Source organism: Myxine glutinosa, chromosome 11, assembly GCF_964187855.1.
Source record: "Myxine glutinosa chromosome 11, kmMyxGlut1.1, whole genome shotgun sequence".
Taxonomy (NCBI): Eukaryota; Metazoa; Chordata; class Myxini; order Myxiniformes; family Myxinidae; genus Myxine; species Myxine glutinosa.
The window spans coordinates 13,597,124-13,613,304 of record NC_136271.1 but is presented as its reverse complement, the minus strand read 5'-3'; the positions used below and the strand labels follow the sequence as shown (position 1 = coordinate 13,613,304).

The window sequence follows — 16,181 nt, the reverse complement described above, 5'->3', positions numbered from 1 at the left end:
TCTGTATGACACCAAGATCCTGATACCTATTGCATGATTGTATTTTTACAGGATGATGCCAAAGATCTAATTGAGATTAAACCTACCTACGGGACAAAGTTGTGGATCTGGTTGATTTTCACAACACTTAATCTCAATTAGATCTACGGAAATGGCGGGACACAAGATGTTCAATGTACCGACACTCGGCTCCGACCCACAAGCTGAGGATTCGGGTTCGGTGTTCGCTCACTCCTCAAAACGCTGGAGAACCAGTTCGGCGCCCAGGATGCCGTTCCCACCGCTGAAACGAAGCTGTCTGTGCTACAGACCAAAGTCGACCACAACGTTTACAGGAGCATCGTTCGATGTACGACATACGATGCCGCCGTGGCAGAACTAAAGCGCCTTTACATTAAGAAACTGAGCGTGGTGTACAACAGGCATCTGCTCGCCACGCGACGTCAACAGCCAACCGAGTCGATCGACCGCTTCGCTCAGGAGCTGCGGCACCTCCTCGCGGACAGTACTCAAGAGGTACGGACACACGAGCAAGTCCAAGACGATCTTGTCCGAGATGCTTTCGTCTCTGGAATCAGCTCTACAGATCTGAGACTCAGGCTCTTGGAGACAGCTGACCTGACGTTCGCGGAGGCCCTACGGTTGGCGAACGTTTACACTGAGGCCCAGAAACAATCCACCGCTTATGACCACGCACGGGTCGTCGCGGGGACTTCTCAACTCGCGCGACCGGAGAGGGCGACCGCCGAGGATACGGGTGCGGGCTCGGCCGCTCCCGAGGTGGACTCGGATTCCGGCCTAGCAGCAGCTACAGCAGCCAGGCCCAGGCCTGACCGGAACGCGACGTGTTACTTCTGTGGCAACCGACAGCATCCCAGGTCAGCGTGTCCGGCTCGGGAAGCCATATGCCATTTGTGTTCTACAAAAGGACACTTTGCTAAAGTCTGCAAGAAGGCCGCGCGGGGCACACGAGCACGCGCGACCTTGAATGGGCTTATCGCCGAGCCAGCGGACCGAGCACAGAGCGGGGCGCCTCACCCGGCCTTGATGAGCTGTCCTCCTCCTCCCGGGCCCCTAACTGCACGCATGTCCTTGGTGAAATACATCGGGCCGCCACAACAAATGGCGCGAACGCGACCGGCCGCGGAGCGAGCGACCTTGACTGGCGTTCGAACGCCTTCCTCAAACAAACAAAAAGTTCCAGCTTTGAAAGCTCTTCCTGTTGTGCATGCGCATGCGCCATCTGACGGCAGTGAAAGTACAATTGACTGCGATCTTTCGCACGTGACACGAGCGCCCTCTGACGGCAGCTCGTACGAACTACACGCTCTTGATCGAGCACATGTTGACTGCGATCTTTCGCACGTGACACGAGCGCCATCTGACGGCGGCTCGTACGAACTACACGCTCTTGGATCGGCACGACCAACTATGCGTTTGGCACGGGGGCCCTCCGGAGGCTCCTCAAACGACCGGAAAACTGCAGCCGGTGTGGGATCCACGCGTGAGGCGCGATCTTCTCGCTCGGACGGCGCAATACCTGCCGGATCTTCTGGCCTTGATCAGGCCATTATCCCGCTCTTGGTTGAAGGCATTTTTGCACGGGCCCTAGTCGACACAGGATCTACGGATAGTTTCATCGATCAGCGGCTGGTGCGTCAACATGGTTGGCCGGTCATCGGGACTACACGACGGATCTTCATGGCCTCCCAGGGACTTCGGCTCAGCACGAAGGGGGAATGTCGATTGAAACTTGTGATAAAGGGATGCATGTTTTCCGATGTACATCTCATGGTCTTGCCTGCCTTATGTGCTGACATCCTGTTAGGACACGATTTCCTTAAGCAACATGGACGTTTGGAAATTGAATTCGGTGGGACGGACACGCTTGCTGTGTGTGCACTCGCGAAAATGGAAATTGAGCCTCTTTTGCTGTTCCCCAACCTGACCACTGACTGTGCTCCTGTAGCGGTAAAATCGCGGCGCTACTCACGAGCGGACGCGCAATTCATTGCGGAAGAAACGGCCTAACTCTTAAAGGACGGTGTTATCGAACCTAGCCGGTCGCCGTGGCGGGCCCAGGTCTTAGTGGTGCGAAGTGAGGCCCATCGCCGGCGCATGGTAATCGACTACTCAGACGGTTAATGGCTTTACACAGCTGGACGCCTACCCCTTACCGGGGATGGACGCGCTAGTACGACTGGTGGCCCAGTACTCCGTCTACAGCACTCTCGATCTGCGTAGTGCGTATCATCAGATCCCCATCTCTAGGGCTGATCGCATCTACACCGCCTTTGAATCGGGTCAAAGGTTATACCAGTTCACCCGATTGCCTTTTGGGGTAACGAACGGGGTCGCCTGTTTTCAGAGGGCTATGGACGACCTCGTTAATAAGGAGAACTTGACAGATGTCTTTGTCTATCTGGACAATCTTACGGTTTGTGGGTATGACCAGGAGCATCACGATGCTAATCTGAAGCGCTTCCTCGAGGTCGCGCATAGGTATCGCCTAACCATGAATGAGGCGAAGTGTCGTTACTCTCAACGCACGATAGATCTTCTGGGGTACACCGTGACCCATGGCTCTGTCTCTCCGGATAAGGAGCGTCTGCGACCTTTGCTCGATATGGCCCCGCCCGGCGATCGAGCTTCGCTGAAGCGTGCTCTCGGGCTGTTCGCCCACTATTCGAAGTGGGTGCAAAATTTCTCCGCGAAGCTCCACCCCCTCGTGGCCTGCGACACGTTCCCCATGAGCCCGGCGGCCTTGGCGGCCTTCAGGCCGACATCGCTGGCGCCGCTGTGGCGACAATCGACGAGAGCGAATCTTTCGTCGTAGAAAGTGATGCCTCGGATCATGCGATAGCGGCGACTCTCTCCCAAGGGGGGCGCCCTGTGGCTTTCTTTTCGCAGACTCTCACCTCCGCTGAGCGGAGGCTTTCGTCTGTCGAAAAGGAAGCGTACGCGATCGTCGAGTCGATTCGGCGATGGCGACCGTACTTACTCGGGCGATGCTTCCAAATCATCACGGACCAACAAAGCGTTGCGTTCATGTATGACACCTTACATGCTAAACGTATTAAGAATGAGAAAATCACTCGCTGGCGTATCGAACTCGCCGACTTCTGCTACACCATCAAATACCGCCCGGGGAAGGATAACCTGGTCGCCGACGCCTTATCGAGGCCGGCTACGTGCGCGGGGATCGTAACTTTGGAGGGGCTGCGCACTTTGCACGACACTATGTGTCATCCAGGGGTGACGCGTTTTGCTCATTTTGTGCGTAGTGGTAATCTGCCGTACTCGATTGAGGGCATCCGCCGGATCTGCCGTGACTGCGCTATATGTGCGGAACTCAACCCGCGTTTTTACAACCCTCCCATGGGGACGCTGGTTAGGGCTACTAGACCGTGGGAGAGATTGGCAATGGATTTCAAAGGACCGTCGGTGTCGAGCAACTCTCTTTATCTGCTCACTATCGTTGATGAGTACTCGCGATTCCCCTTTGCTTACACGTGCGGGGATATGACGGCTGCCACGGTCATACCGTGACTGCAGAATTTGTTTTCTATGTTTGGGTATCCGGCCTACGTGCATACTGATCGGGGTGCGGTGTTCCTGTCGCAGGAGGTGAGAGGTTATTTGCTCCAAAATAATGTTGCTTCGAGTTACACCACACCGTACAGACCCCAGGCGAATGGGCAGATCGAACGCTTCAATGGGATTATATGGAAGGCCGTCACGCTAAGCCTCCGGACCCTCGGCCGGGGTCTCGATAAATGGGCTTGGTCGCTACCTGCGGCTCTGAACTCGATCCGGGCTCTCCTATGTACGGCCACCAACCAGACTCCTCACGAAAGACTGTTCCACCACCCTAGAAGCTCGGGTAGTATCCGATCTTTACCCAGCTGGCTCGCTGAGCCGGGGCCGGCTTATCTCAAACGAGCGGTGCGCACGAGCAAGTACGACCCCTTTGTGGATAAGGTGCAGGTACTCCAGGCTAATCCCGAGCATGCTTGCGTGCTGACGGCAGAGGGATGCGAGTCCACTGTCTCCGTACGCCATCTCGCCCCTTGTGGGGTCATCGACCCTTATAGGGATATCGACGAACCAATCTACGAGTCTATGGACTCTACCGAAGCTTCCTCTATGGAACCTTTGCCGTCACCTCTGTCGTCACCTACACCCCTGCCTGAAGGCTCTGAGGTGCCCCCTCCGACACCTGCCTCCAGCGGCTACTCCGACGGAGACTCCGGGCTTGGGGACGCCGTACCCGGCAGTTTCCGGACGCGGGCTGGCAGGGTAGTTTGCCACGCCGACCGCTACGGGTGGACCGACTGACATGTAATGACGTACCCCAATCAATTAATGCTGACGCACGCTTGCGATCTGCCTAGCGGCAGTATAGTTCTAACGGCGGGGAGAATGTAGTGAAATTATACCAAAGTTGAACCCAGGAGAGTTACTCGCTTCAGCCACTGAAGGGCGTCTATAAAACCTGGGACGTCCGCGACGCTGAGCCACTCCCGAGACATTTACTTTACATGTAGTCTTGAATGGTACGTATATGCTAGACTCGCACATATATACGAGACTCGCTTGCTTTGACTATTATTATCGGTCCTCTCTGTATGATACCAAGATCCTGATATCTATTGCATGATTGTATTTTTACAGGATGATGCCAAAGATCTAATTGAGATTAAACCTACCTATGGGACAAAGTTGTGGATCTGGTTGATTTTCACAACAAGAGTGGTTTTGAAATGTCCCTGTGGTGTTGGCAAACCTTGTGGAAATGTTGTACTCGAAGCTCCCTACAGAAGCCACCAGGGGGAGGAGGGTCAGGAGTCATGTTTTTATCTTTATGATTATAATTCTTCCAAAGTAAACTGCTCTCTCTCTCATGCACAGATCCATCCCATCTCATCTTCAGTCGTCATACCCTTACTCCCATCCATGGTACACTGAATATTGTGGCGAGGCAGTTGCCCTGAAACAACGTGCCTTTGCCACATGGAAGGCTAATCCAACTGAAGGAAATCTCCATTCCTTTCACAAAACTCAGAACAAGTGTGTCTACCCTCAGGTGTGTCAGGAAACAATATCTCACTACTCCAAAGACTGGACTCTTAAACCTGTCTCCCTCCTCCAAATCCTGGTGGTATCTTGTCAAATCTGTTTCTGGTGTTTGTTCCCCCTCCATCCCCTCCCTTACCTTAAATGGCTACACAGTTGACACCGCACGTGACAAACCCAAATGCCTCAACTCTGTGTTTGCCTAAAAATCTTGTGTCTCAAACCCTTCTCTGTCTGTGCCCACCTTACCCAGTCGTACCCAGCGGCTCCTGGACTCTGTGTCCTTCTCTCCTGACGAGGTACAGAAGTTTGACAAACCTCGATTCTGATTCTGCAACTGAAACAGCCAGCATCAGCCCACGGGTCCTGAAATCCTGCTCTGCCACTCTATATCACCCTCTCTCTGTTCTCTTCACCCTCTCTTTTTCTCAAGGTCATCTGTCATCTGCCATCTGCTTGGAAATCAGCCAACATTACCGCTTTACACAAGAAAGGTGCAAAAATAGATCCTTGCAACTACAGACCAATCAGACTGCTCCCAATCATCAGCAAGGTCATGGAATCCACTATCGTTTCTGACATCAAATCCTTCCTCTTCTCCAATGGCTTGATCTCGGATCATCAATCTGGATTCAGACCAGGTCATTTTACTCTGGACATGCTGCTTCTGCCGTCTCAACAATGGATAGACGTCCTCAATGCCAAACAGGAAATCAGAGCCATCTCCCTTGACATATCTCGTGCCTTCGATACGGTCTGGCACCCCGCTCTGCTCACCAAACTCTCCTCCTATGGTATCCATGGAAATCTCCACTCCTGGCTTGCCGACTTGCTCTCTGGTCGGTCAACGTGTGGCCCTGAATGTAATTCTCTCATCTCCCCTTCCTGTTCAGGCTGGAGTTCCTCAAGGCAGTGTTCTAAGCCCTGTGCTTTTTCTGGTCTTCATTAATGATTTCTCCGACTCTCTGGAAAATCCTCTCTATCTTGCTGATGATTCCACTCTCCGTTACTCCATACAATCCTCTCTATCTTACATCACTTCCGTTTCCGGTCTTGCTGGCGACGGTTCATTTTTTTTCGCAGGTCTCCACGCTCTCCATCGAAATCGAAGTTAAGTCATTGTTCCAATTTGTATTTTCGTTATAACTGTATTTCTTTTATGGTGTATGTACGTATATTGTCCCGTCAAAGATTTTCGGTGCAAATCTTTCATACCTGCATTGAAAATCGCGTTAATTCGTGTCGTCTCGAGGTCTTGTACAGTGTACACTGTACAAGTACAACCTTGAGGCTTTGTTTTTCTCTCAGCGCCTGTCGTTTGTGATCCAATAACTTTCGTTCTCTGTTTTCGCAGTCTTTCCACCCCAAAGCCTACTTCCTTATGTAAATCTCAACTCAAAAAAACAAAAAAAAAAGACTACCTTCTCTGTGCTCATTCGTTTATTCATTCTTATTCGTTCGTTCGTTCTTCGACCACGTGTTTCTCCCCCATTTCCCCAGATAGATTGTCAAATTTCAATTCGTTATTTTATCGTCCATGTGATATTGTTTGATTATAGTTAGTTTTGGTTTGAATTTCCTGTAACTCGTAATTAATTAATCGTTTTCTGCCCCTCGTGTGTGGCCTTGTAGTTGTACCCCCGTCGGTGTTTTGTTAACTTAAGTGTGTTTTGCTTGGCTCTTGGTTTTTTTCCCTTCTACCCCGAACATAATACTGTCTAACGTTCTAAATCCCCACCCCCCCCCCCCCCCCCAAAAAAAAAACAAAAAAAAACAAAAACATTTATTTTCTTTTCTCCACGTGTACTGTTGTCTCATCCTGTATTTTCTGTCCAGGTGTGCTGTTCGCCCCACCCCCATTATCTCCTTGCCATCCACCGTTTGCCCTGTTCACGTGACTCGTGGTGGTCCCTCTCGGCTCTCCCCCCGTTGGTATTTTTGTGCATATAAGATTGTTCATAGTTCTGTTTAAATATTTTTAAATATGTTTAACCTTTCCCCTTATGTTTTTTATTCAGTGGTATATTACAACACGCTGTTTTTCTTCCTATTTAAAAGGCTTTTCTCAATTTCCTCTCCAACTCATTCCACTTCAAAAAAAAGAAATTCAATATCTTATACGTCTCCCTCACTACATGGTCTAAATTCACATTCATTCCATCCCTCCTCCATCATCCTGAACCGGATTGCTAACTTGAAAATCACAACAAACCCAATTTGTTATCAATGTTCGTCTTTCATTAATCATCCACTTTCTAAACTCCCCTCTTGCCCCTCCCATCCAAATCCCCCCCCTTGCACCTACACTCCGAAACTTCCCCCTTGCCCCTCCACTCTTAAACTCCCCCCTTGCCCCTCCACTCCTGAACTCCCCCCTTGCCCTTCCCCTCCTAAACTTCCCCTTTGCCCCTCCCCTCCTAATCCCCCCCCTTGCCCCTCCACTCCTGATCTCCCCCCTTTCCCCTTCCCTCCAAAACTCCCCCCTTGCCCCTCCCCTCCTAAACTCCCCCCTCACTCCTCCCCTTCAAAACTCCCCCCCAATCCCTCCCATTCAATTCTCCCCCCATACCATTCCTCTCCAATTCTCTCTCCTCCCCCCTCCTCCTCCAAGCTGCCTCCTCCCCACTTCGTCTCCCTTCTATCTCATACCTCCACCCCCCCAAACCTTCTACTTTCCTCTGCCCCCCCTCAAACAACCCCTCACTGTGCCGCATCCCTTCACCAGCAAACCTTTCATCCTCCTCATCCTTCCCTTTCTTGGAACTCTTCTGCAACATCTGAAACACTATCAACTGCTCTCCCTACCTCCCCCTCTCATCCTTCATCTTACCCTACTCCTCCCCTCCCCTGTCCTGTACCCGATGCTCCCCCTCTCTCTTCATTAACGGTATGGACCTCAAACATCCGGGGCCTTCGCTCAAACCTGACTGATCTCTCCATACAGGTTGCTTCTGACAATCCAGACTTGATCTGCTTAACAGAGACTTTCCTCCTTCAAGATGTCTCTGATTCCTTAATATCTCTTCCTGGTTACTCCCTCCTCCGGTATGATAGACCTGAGCCTCGGCCTGGTGGTGGGGTGGCTATCTTTGTCAAAAACTCTCTTCCTCACTCTCCTTGCACTGCTCTCTTTCCTCCTCACCCGCAGGAGTACCTCTGGTTACGGCTTCCTCTCCGCTCCCACCTTTTGTTCATATGTGTTCTGTACCGTCCCCCAAACAGTGATGACTCCATCTACATTTCAATGTCTGACAACATGGACCAACTTCTATCCACTCATCCCAACTCTCTCTTCCTCATATGTGGTGACTTCAACTGTCATCATGCCACCTGGTTGGGTGTGGGTTCCTCTCTCACTAGTCATGGCACCTCAGCAAAGGACTTCTGTGACTCACTGGGATTGACACAATCTGTCAATTTCCCGACCCGGATCTCAGCCAATGGAGTATCTTCTCTTCTAGACTTGGTTATGACAAACTTCCCTGCTAATGTCTGCTGCTCTTCTTCTGCTCCAATCGGTTCTTCTGATCATGTGCTTGTCAAAGTGGACATCTCTCTGGCCATTCTCAGAGAGCCTCCTCAGCGTCGACGAGTCTGGCATTTCACTCAGGCCGACTGGGACGGTCTTCAAGCAGCCATCAATCGTCTGGATTGGTCTCCCATCTCCACTGCCTCTGACATCAATTCTTCCTGGGAATTCTTCCAAAGCAAACTGATCTCTCTCATGCACAGATTTATCCCATCTCGCCTTCAATTGTCTTACCCTTCCTCCCGTCCATGGTACACTGAATCTTGTGGTGAGGCAGTTGCCCTGAAACAACTTGCCTTTGCCTCTTGGAAGGCTAATCCAACTGAAGGAAATCTCAGTTCCTTCCACCAAGCTCGGAACAAGTGTGTGTCTACCCTCAGGAGTGCCAGGAAGCACTATCTCTCCTCACTCAGGAATGAACTCTCAAACCTGTCTCCTTCCTCCAAATCCTGGTGGCGTCTGGTCAAATCCGTTTCTGGTGTTTGTTCCCCCTCCATCCCCTCCCTTACCTCAAATGGACACACAGTTGACATCGCACGTGACAAAGCCGAATGCCTCAACTCTGTGTTCGCCTCGAAATCCTTAGTCCCAAACCCATCTCTCTCTGTTCCCACCTTTCCCAGTCGAACCCAACTGCTCCTGGACTATGTGTCCTTCTCTCCTGACAAGGTGGAGGAGTTTTTGTCAAACCTCGACTCTGATTCTGCAACTGGACCAGACGGCATCAGCCCACGGGTCCTAAAATCCTGCTCTGCCGCTCTATCTCACCCTCTCTCTGTTCTTTTCACCCTATCTTTTGCTCAAGGTCATCTGCCAGCATCCTGGAAATCAGCTAACATTACCGCTTTGCACAAAAAAGGTGCAAAAACAGATCCTTGCAACTACAGACCAATCAGCCTGCTCCCAATTATCAGCAAAGTCATGGAATCCATCATTGCTTCGGATATGAAATCTTTCCTCTTCTCCAATGGCTTGATCTCTGATCATCAATTTGGTTTCAGACCAGGTCACTCTACTCTGGACATGCTGCTTCTGCTGTCTCAACAATGGATGGAGGTCCTCAATGCCAAACAGGAAATCAGAGCTGTCTCCCTTGACATATCAAGGGCCTTTGATACGGTCTGGCACCCAGCTCTGCTCACCAAACTCTCCTCCTATGGTATCCATGGAAATCTCCATGCATGGCTTGCGGACTTCCTCTCTGGTCGTAGTCAACGTGTGGCCCTGAATGGATTTCTCTCATCTCCCCTTCCTGTTCAGGCTGGAGTTCCCCAAGGAAGTGTGCTGGGCCCTGTGCTTTTTCTGGTCTTTATCAATGATCTCTCTGACTCTCTGGAAAATCCTCTCTATCTCTTTGCTGATGACTCCACTCTCTGCCGCTCCATTCCTCTTCCCTCAGATCGGCAGTCTGCAGCCTCCTCACTCTCTGAAGACCTGGACAAAATCACAGACTGGTCAAACAAGTGGAACATGTCTTTCAATCCTGCCAAATCTCACTCTCTTACTATGTCTCTCCGAAAAGATCGACTGGACAACCCTCCCATCTACTTTCTCAACAATCCTCTCCAAGAAGTTCTGTCACTCAAGCTTTTGGGTCTCACTATCTGCCATGATCTTTCTTGGGAAAACCACATTTCCAAGCTGGCCTCCAAAGCCAGTCGCCGACTGGGCATCCTCCGTCGTGCGAAGTCCTTCCTCGGCACACCTGAGCTCCTCACCACATACAAGGCTTTCATCCGCAGCTCAATGGAATACTGTTCTCCCCTATGGGCTGGTGCTCCTGCCTCACACCTGGCTCGGCTTCACGCTGTTGAATCCAAAGCTTTCAAAATCATTGGAATCTCCCGCGATGAAGCTATCTCTGAGGGCCTTTCACTCACTCACCGCAGGCAGGTAGGTGGTCTTTCTGTCTTCTACCGACTCCTCTCCGGCCTTGCTCCCCCAGCTCTCTCTGTGCTCTGTCCCCCAAATATTCCTACAGGTCGCACAAGATCTGCCAGCAACCCTCTGATGGTTAAACTGCCGAAATCTCGGCTCTCTGCTCACCTTCACTCTTTCATTCCTCTTTTCTCCCGCCTGTGGAACAAACTCCCACACTCCCTTCAATCCCTCTCCTCCCTCCAGGTCTTTAAAACAGCTGTTCACCACCATCTCTTATCTTCCCCCATCCATAACCTTGATCTTTTCTACCCCCACTAATTCACCCCAGATCCACCTTGTTTGAAATTCCAACTTATTTCCTGGAAATCCTGGCAGTGTCCATATGTTTATACCTCTCCCACCCCCCCCCCCCCCCCTTCACATGCCTCCCCCCCTTCACATGCCTCCCCCCCAAAGCCCTCTCCCTCCCACAGATCTCTCGATGTCTCCATGTCTCTCGGTCCCTGCTCTCAAATGTTGTGTTTGTGTCCTTCCCCCTCTCTCCCCATCTTGTCTACCGCTCCCGATGTTATTTGTTTTATGTGTCTGTTTGTCTTTCTGTGTGATTAATGTTCGCTCTTTCACGAGCCTCGATCTTGTATACAAAACAAACAAAAAACAAAACAAAAAAAAAAAAAAAAAAAAATACATCATCCCTCAGATTGGCAGGCTGCAGCCTCTTCACTCTCTGCAGACCTGGACAAAATCACAAACTGATCAAACAAGTGGAACATGTCTTTCAATCCTGACAAATCTCACACTTAATTTCACCTTCTCTCCATAAAGACCGTCTGGAAAACCCTCCCATCTACTTTCTCAACAATCCTCTTTAAGAAATTTTGTCACTCAAGCTCTTGGGTCTCACTATGTGCCATGATCTTTCCTGGGAAAACCACATTTCCAAGCTGGTCTCCAAAACCAGTCCCCGACTGGGCATCCTCCGTCGTGCGAAGTCCTTCCTTGGCACTTCGGAGCTCCTCACCATAGACAAAGCTTTCATCCGCAGCTCAATGGACTACTGCTCTCCCCTCTGGGCTGGTGCTCCTGCCTCGTATCTTGCTTACCTTGACGCCATGGAAACAAAGACCTTCAAGATTACCAAAATCTCCCACGATGAGTGTAAGACGATGGGCCGATCACTTTATCATCGCAGACAGGTCGGTGGTATCTCTGTCTTGCACCGTCTCCTTCCTGGTCTTGCGCTCCATGCTTTGTCCTCCCCCCAGGTTTCTGCTGGGAGCACGTGGTGCACCATCAACCCCCTCCTGGTGAAACTACCAAAATCCAGGATTATTGATCACCTCCACTCATTCGTTCCTCTTTTTTCCAAACTCTGCAACCAACTTCCACATTCTCTTCAATCTCATTCTTCTCTCCAGGTCTTCAAGACAGCTGTTCACCACCATCTCAGATCATCCCCCATCCACAACCGTGCTCTTTTCTACCCTCGTTACCTTCCCTTCCAAATTTCTACTTTTTCCATCCAGAGAGCTTCCTTCTGCATCCATCTTGTCCACTCCATTGAATTACCCACATGGCGGACTTCCTCTCTAGTCGTAGTCAACGTGTGGCCCTGAATGGGTTTCTCTCATCTCCTCTTCCTGTTTCGGCTGGAGTTCCCCAAGGCAGTGTTCTGGGCCATGTGCTTTTTCTGGTCTTCATCAATGATCTCTCTGACTCTCTTGAAAATCCTCTCTATCTCTTTGCTGATGACTCTACTCTCTGTCGCTCCATTCTTCATCCCTCAGATCGGCAGTCTGCAGCCTCCTCACTCTCTGCAGACCTGGACAAAATCACAGACTGGGCAAACAAGTGGAACATGTCTTTCAATCCTGACAAATCTCACACTCTTACGATGTCTCTCCGAAAAGACAGACTAGACAACCCTCCCATCCACTTTCTGAATAATCCTCTCCAAGAAGTTCTGTCACTCAAGCTTTTGGGTCTCACTATCTGCCATGATCTTTCCTGGGAAAACCACATTTCAAATCTGGCCTCCAAAGCCAGTCGCCGACTGGGCATCCTCCGTCGTGCGAAGTCCTTCCTTGGCACACCTGAGCTCCTCACCACATACAAGGCTTTCATCCGCGGCTCAATGGAATACTGCTCTCCCATCTGGGCTGGTGCTCCTGCCTCACACCTAGCTCGTCTTCACGCTGTTGAAACCAAAGCATTCAGAATCATTGTAATCTCCCGCGATGAAGCTAACTCCAAAGGCCTCTCACTCACTCACCGCAGGCAGGTTGGTGGTCTTTCCATCTTCTACCGACTCCCCTCTGGCCTTGCCCCCCCCCCCCAGCTCTCTCTGGGCTCTGTCCCCCAAATATTCCTACAGGTCGCACAAGATCTGCCTGCAACCCTCATGGTTAAACTGCCAAAATCAAGACAAATCATTCCGCTTCCGGTCCGGTATGAAGAGGACGCAGGCGTCACATGCTCGCCGCTTCTTCGACCGGGCCACTGTCAGTTGCTTTCTTTTTTGGTGGTCGTGCGGATTTTTTGGCCATTGAGTCTGCCCTCTGCATAGCCCCGGCTCTGCTCCCTGCTTCGCCTGCCCGGCTCCTTCGCCTGCTCGCTGTTTCCTCGTGCGCGCTCTCGTGGGTTGTGACCATCGCAGCGGTTTGGTGGCGGTTTCCCGCCGTGATCAACCTTGGCCTCGTGATCATCTCTTTGCTCCTGCCTGCCCTCTGCTTGGTCCCGGCTCTGCTCCTGGCTTCACCTACCTGGCTCCTTCGTTTCCTTGGGCCTGCTCTCGTGGGTTGGGACCATTGTTTCACCTCCTCAACCTTGGCCTCGTCTCGTCTCTCCGGTACTCCGCCGCAAGGCTCCTTCTGCTCAATACCCGCTCCACCCCATCATGCATCTCTGCCATCAAATCAAATGGACTCCTCCGACGACCCAGGTACATTCACCGTGGCTCCGGTCATAAGTTTGTTTATTTGCAATCAGGTCAGTCCAACCCCGTCCTCTGGTCGGCTCAGCGCACTCTCACTCTTCGTCCCAGCGCACCTGGTCACAGCAACGCACACGATCGCACCTCCTGCCTACGAACCCTGGCTAAATCACCGGAATTCATCCCTGCTGTTCAAAACAACATCAAGCTCACCTTGTTCAACACCCGGTCCCTCAACAACAAATGCCTCATCCTGAACGAATACATCCTGGATAACAAACTGGACTTTCTCTGTCTCACCGAAACCTGGCAACAACCTCTGGACTACTACACACTCAACCTCACCACACCCAATGGATATTCATTCCTACGTCAATAAACCACGCTCGGAGGGCCGAGGTGGTGGAATTGCTGTTATCCACCGTCAAGACATCAAGACCAACCTCATCTCCATCTCATCTGCTCCATCATTTGAACACCTGGCTTTTAAACTCTCTGGTCGCACGCAGTCAGTCATGGCTGTCGTCTACCGCCCTCCCAAACCACACCCATCATTCCTGTCTGACTTCTCCTACTTTCTGACCCAGCCATGTTCCCTCTCCCCCTCAATCCTCCTCCTTGGTGATTTCAATATCCACATGGACTCCACCGACTCCACAATAACCACTGACTTCACTGATTTACTCACCTGCTTTAACCTCACTCAACATGTCGACTTTCCTACCCATATCCGTGGTCACATTTTGGACCTTGTCTGCTCCACTGGATTAAATTTGCACCATCTCTCTGGCTCCGACCTCACCCTCTCTGACCACTTAGCCATCACTCTGACCATCAACATCCCCGCCCCAACACCAAGACGTTATCGCACTATCACCTTCCGTAAGCTAAACGCTCTTTCACCAACCTCATTCTCATCCACCCTCTCTGAAAAAATGTCCACTTCTCCCTTCATTGACCTCCACACCCCTTCCGACCTCACTGACTACTACAACCACACTCTCTCCTCCTGCCTTGACCAGCTTGCGCCTGTAAAAACCAAAACAGTTTCTTTCACCCATTCTGCTCCCTGGTTTACCCCTGAACTCCGCCTGATGAAAACTCGTGCTCGCCAACTTGAAAGACTCCGCAATAAAACGGGTCTCACAGTTCACTCCCAAGCCTACAAGGACCACCTACAACACTACAAAGATGCCCTCTCTCGCGCCCGCTCAGCCTACTACTCTCAAATTATCCACTCTGGCTCCGGAAACCCAAAAGCACTCTTCTCGACAATAAACAAACTCCTCCGCCCCCTGAACACCACCACCCAGTCATTCACAGTAGACAACTGCATCTCCTTCCTCTCTTTCTTCCAATGCAAAATTGACAACATCTACAACAGCTTGACGACCGCCGCACCCGCTCCCCCTCCAACCACCTGCCCCCCCTTGTCCTGCCATCCCCTGTCTCGGTTCTCCCCAATCTCCCCTACTGACCTCTCTGAACTCCTCATAGGAATGAAAACTGCCACCTGCACTCTTGACCCCATCCCCTCCAGCTTTGTCAAGGCCTCCCTCCCTGCTCTCTCTCCACTTATCATTGCAACACTAAACTCCTCCCTGTCTACAGGCATCGTCCCACCTTCCCTCAAAATTGCTGCTGTTACCCCCATTCTAAAAAAACCTGGTCTAAACCCTGACACCCTAAACAACTTCAGACCCATCTCCAACCTACCCTTTCTGTCAAAAGTTTTGGAACGCGCTGTAGCCACTCAACTCAAACATCATCTCTCTGCCAATAACCTGTATGAAACATTCCAATCTGGATTCCGCTCCAACCACAGTACTGAAACTGCTCTCCTCAAAATCACCAACGACCTTCTCCTCTCCTCTGATGCTGGCAACCTCAACATTCTCGTCCTCCTCGACCTCAGCGCTGCCTTTGACACCATCGATCACACCATCCTCCTCACCCAACTTGAATCCACCTTTAACGTTACCGGCACTGCCCTCTCTTGGATTAAATCATACCTCTCTGACAGACGCCAGTTCATCTCCATCAATAACTGCAAATCCCCCACTGCTCCCCTCCCCCAAGGTGTCCCCCAAGGTTCAGTTCTTGGCCCCCTCCTCTTCATCCTTTACCTGTCCCCCCTCGGTCACTTAATCCGCCGTCATGGTCTCCAATTCCACTGCTTCGCCAATGACATCCAGCTTTTCATCTCCACCAAGTCCGTCTCCACCGACACCCACTCTATCCTGACAAACTGCATCACTGAAATAAAATCCTGGCTTCAAATCAACTTCCTCAAGCTTAACTGTGATAAATCTGAAATAATCATCATTGGCCCAAAAACGCTCACAAAATCCACCCATAACTTTGCCCTCAACATCGACGGTATCCCAGTATCCACCTCCCCTCACATCCAGAATCTTGGCGTCATCTTTGACCAAACCCTTTCCTTCGACAAATACACTAAACAGATCACAAAGTCAGCCTTCTTTCACCTGAAAAACATTGCCCGTCTCCGCTCATCCCTCTCCTCCACGGCTGCAGAAACCCTCATCCACGCCTTCATCACCTCCCGCCTGGACTACTGCAATAGCCTCCTCTATGGTTCACCCTCAAAAATCACCAATAAACTCCAATACATTCAGAACTCCGCTGCCCGTCTACTCACCCATTCCCGGACCCGTGACCACATCACCCCCGTCCTTTACAAGCTTCACTGGCTCCCCATCCCCCAGAGAATCCAGTACAAAATCCTCCTCTTGACATACA

At 51.1% G+C, this 16,181-nt stretch overlaps 1 protein-coding gene across 1 annotated transcript in view; it reads right to left on the bottom strand.

The window, feature by feature from the left end:
• Positions 1-16,181, bottom strand: part of SCAPER (S-phase cyclin A associated protein in the ER) — a gene marked incomplete in the record, with an annotated part of 462,313 nt that overhangs the window by 444,607 nt on the left and 1,525 nt on the right.